Source organism: Triticum dicoccoides, chromosome 5A, assembly GCF_002162155.2.
Source record: "Triticum dicoccoides isolate Atlit2015 ecotype Zavitan chromosome 5A, WEW_v2.0, whole genome shotgun sequence".
NCBI lineage: Eukaryota > Viridiplantae > Streptophyta > Magnoliopsida > Poales > Poaceae > Triticum > Triticum dicoccoides.
In genome coordinates, this window is record NC_041388.1 from 330,129,799 (window position 1) to 330,134,539 (window position 4,741).

The following is a 4,741-nucleotide window of genomic DNA, read 5'->3' on the forward strand; positions in this document are numbered from 1 at the left end:
CACATGCAGTTATAGCGAGAAAATTTAGCGAGCAAACTGATCACCATCAAGGGCCGATGCGATCGTCAGGGGGGAGGGGGGGTGAATCCGTCCCAGTTAGCTCCGTACTAATTCTCCCTTCACGCAGAAGCTACATAGGCGAAAGAGCACTAAGTCCTATTTTACCGCCCTTAGCACCAAATACAGGCCATTCTACAAACCGACGACACCCCTCTTCATCCTTGACTCGGCTCATTTACTTTTTTTTTCTCATTTGCTCTATACACTCAAAGCTTGTTGGCGACGTTAAAGAGCTGCTGGTGCAGGTGTGCATCCCGGTTTAGGGAATCTTCTAGTAGCTTCCCCGTCTGGTTTTATTTTCTACTCTTTATGAGGTTTTCCTTCTAGTTTTTTCTTTCTTCTTTTTTATGTTTATCTATTTTATTTTTTTTGTCAGTATTTCTAAGACACTTAATTTTGTTTTTCAAATGTGTGAATTTTTCGAAATGCTTGAAATTTAATCCATTTCATGAACTCTTTTTCCAAACTTATGATTTTTCAAATAATTTGTGAACATTTTTCTGTACTCGTGATTTTTTTAAAAAAATTGAACTTTTTAAAAACTCATGATTTTTTATTCGTGAGCATTTCATCAAATCTACGAAATTTTCAAAAATTTACCGAAATTTCTAAATTCTTGATTTTTTATTTTATGTACTTATTTCAGATATGTTTTTTTTTCTTCAAAAAAGTCAATGCTCATCGGTCATCCGATGGCAGTCAACCATCAGCCGATCGGTCGCACGAGGGACCGAAGATGACCGGTCAAAGTGATCTATCCTATTTGTTGGGCCGGAACTAGAGCGTGGCGCTAAATAGGAGTACTCCGGAGGAGCTCCTATTTCTGAGATCACTAGCTAAGGGTTACCCTTTGCAATGGTTACTTTTCATCTTCTCATGTGTTAACAAGTGTGTCACTGCATGTGCGTCACTAGTGCAACCTACGAGTTTCATCTTTTATTTACGTAGATTTGTTTTTTGAAAACCCTTTATCTCTTGAAATGGACGTCCAAATCATGAACTGTTTTCATCATTGGATTGCTCGCATCGAGATTTTCGAAACTAGATCACATGTTAATAAGTTTCGACGAACTTATTTTCACGAAACAAACTAGGAATCTGAAAAAAGGAAACCGTAATAAAACAGAAACTGAAAAAACAGCAAATAAACAAACCGGAAGATAGAGAGAAAACTGGAAACGAAAGCACAGTTTTGCCTTTTCACTTTCTTTAGGAAGCACACATGTATTTCTTTTTTGAAACACAGACTGCGTTTTTTTCATTTTTAGGAAGAATAGTTGTGTTCCTCGTGAAAGCACAAGCTGTGCTTTTCTATTTTTAGGGGAAGCATAATTATGCATTTCCCTTTTAGAAAGCATAGTTGCACTTCTTTTTGGATGTGCTTCTTGCATAAGCACACGTGTGCCTCTCATGGAAGCACGGGCTCTGCTTCTCACGGGAGCATTACCGTGCATCTCACAGAAAAGCACTAGTTTCCACAATAAATTCCCATAAAAAAGGAAAAAACAGTAAAAAAAAAAGCATGCTGAAAGAAAGAAACGAAACCCCGAAGGTGCGCCCAGAGCGCGACATGTGGGGGCGTCTGGACACACCACATGTCGCTTCAGGGCCAGAAAACTTACCGCTATGGTTGCCACTAAAGGGGTACGCTCAGCTGGTCACTCCGTCCTATTCACGACGATGCACGCCGAAAAGCGAGTAATCGCGCAACCCCCCTTCAATGTGCTTTGGGCCAGCCCAAGTGTGGGGCACGGCACTAAATTTTCCTTCATTCATTTTCTTTGTTTCGTTTGATTCTTTTATGCTTACTTTTTTAACTTTGAAATTTCTTACGAATCCTGAATGCAAAAAGAACATTTGGTATGTCAAAAATGTTCATGAATTGATTAAAACATTTGAATTATTCACAAACTCTAAAAATTCTCGCAAATTTTCAAAAAAAAATGTTTGTGATTTCAAAAATTGTTCACGAATTCAAAAAATCTTAGTCAATTCAAAATATCTTTGCGATATCAGAAAAATTTCACGAATACAAAAAATATTCGTGATTTTGAAAAAAGTCATAATTGAAAAGGTGTGTGAGAATTCAAGAAATTTCTTTATTTTTAAAAATTCATGAAGTACAAAAAATATTCTAATTTGAAAAATGTACCTGATTTCTAAAATTGTTCAGGTATTCAAAAATTTCATGACCTTTAAAAAAATGTTCTACAATTTAAAAAAGTTCAAATTTTGTAAACATGTATTTGAGAAATAACTCATGGATTTAAAAAGTGGTCATAATTTTTAAAAACAGTTCATTAATTTGAAAACCTATTCGTGGGCATGCAAAAAACCTTCATGAATCTAAACAAAAGTTCACAGATTAGAAAAGATAAAATATAAAAGAAAAACGGAAAACAAAAAGAAAGAAAAAACGAAGGAAAAAAAATAAAACGGCTCAGGAAATGTCCTAGAACCTTCACAAAACCCTGAAGAGAAAACACCGTAATGGGCCAACCCATAGAGAGGACGAGGAGGGTAGGTGTTTGATAGCTATTCCCGGGCCTTCAGTTAGTCGCCCGCGTGCTTTATTTCCGTGTCCTACAAAGCAAGGAACCCCTTAAAAACCAGCAACGATGGTTTTAGGAAAACCATCTATTGGTATTTCGATAGATTAATAATTATTTATGACATGAGGAAAATATTTACAATTTTAAAAACTCATGAGTTTTAAAAATGTTTATGAATTTAAATAAATTGTTCATGAATTTGAAATGTTCACAAATTTGAAAAGGTTTATCAATTGGAAAAAATGTTACGAATTTCAAAAAGTTTGTGGATTTAAAAAATCACGAATTGAAAAATAACTCACAAATTTAGAAAAGTTCATGGTTTTGAAAAAAGTTCATGTATTTGAAAAAAATCAGAATTTAAACAGATCAAGAATTTTTGAAATATAATCATAAATATGAAAGAAAAATGTTCAAGGAACACAAAATTACTAGTGAACGCAAAAAAATTGCAAATTTGAAAAATATTCATGAATTTGAAAAAAATGTTCAAATTTGAAAATAAACATGAATATGATGTTTTTCACATGCTTCAAAAAAGTTCCTGAATATAAAGAAAGTTCATTGTTTGAAAAAAGTTCACGAATTTAAAAACATGTTCACAAATTTAAAAATGAAAAAGGGAAATAAAACCAAAACCTAAAAACAAAAAGGGCAAATAGAAAACTAAAGACAAAAAAACACAGAAAAGGAAAGTGCAAAACTCATTTGGAACCTTCTTGAAGCTTCCTAAAACTATCGAAAAGGGAAGCCTGATGGGCCGGCCCATCTAACAAAATGATCGCTTGCATCTTGGTGACTCGCTATCGAAAACATTAGTATTTGGCGTGTTATGCGCTGAATAGGAAACAAATGCAACTACGACGAAGTCAGAGAAAAGAATGGGATCTCCTATTTAGCTGAAATCACCACTTAAGGGGTACCCCTTGCAATGTGGCATAGATTCTCACGTTGCCAAAGCAAAGGGAGCGAGGAACAGTGCCTCTACCTTAGTCGGAGAGCCGTTGGATCAAAAGCCAAGCACCCAGATCGGCCTAAGTACTGTAGCACGTGAAGTGTTCATATAGTCCTTTTTAGATAACTATTAAATGGTACCATTGAAGAAAATATGCCCTAGAGGCAATAATAAAATTATTATTTATTTCCTTATTTCATGATAAATGTTTATTATTCATGCTAGAATTGTATTAACCGGAAACATAATACATGTGTGAATACATAGACAAACAGAGTGTCACTAGTATGCCTCTACTTGACTAGCTCGTTGATCAAAGATGGTTATGTTTCCTAACTATAGACATGAGTTGTCATTTGATTAACGGGATCACATCATTAGGAGAATGATGTGATTGACTTGACCCATTCCGTTAGCTTAGCACTTGATCGTTTAGTTTGTTGCTATTGCTTTCTTCATGACTTATACATGTTCCTATGACTATAAGATTATGCAACTCCCGTTTACCGGAGGAACACTTTGTGTGCCACCAAACGTCATAACGTAACTGGGTGATTATAAAGGTGCTCTACAAGTGTCTCCGAAGGTACTTTTTGGGTTGGCGTATTTCGAGATTAGGACTTGTCACTCCGATTGTTGGAGAGGTATCTCTGGGCCCACTTGGTAATGCACATCACTATAAGCCTTGCAAGCATTGCAACTAATGAGTTAGTTGCGGGATAATGTATTACGGAACGAGTAAAGAGACTTGCCGGTAACGAGATTGAACTAGGTATTGAGATACCGACGATCGAATCTCGGGCAAGTAACATACCGATGACAAAGGGAACAACGTATGTTGTTATGCGGTCTGACCGATAAAGATCTTAGTAGAATATGTAGGAGCCAATATGGGCATCCAGGTCCCGCTATTGGTTATTGACCAAAGAGGTGTCTCGGTCATGTCTACATAGTTCTCGAACCCGTAGGGTCCGCACGCTTAACGTTCGTTGACGATATAGTACTATGAGTTATGTATGTTGGTGACCGAATGTTGTTCGGAGTTCCGGATAAGATCACGGACATGACGAGGCACTCCGGAAATGGTCCGAAGATAAAGATTGATATATGGGATAATAGTGTTTGGACTCCGGAAGGGTTCTGGAATTCACCAGAAGGGGTTCCGGATGTTCCC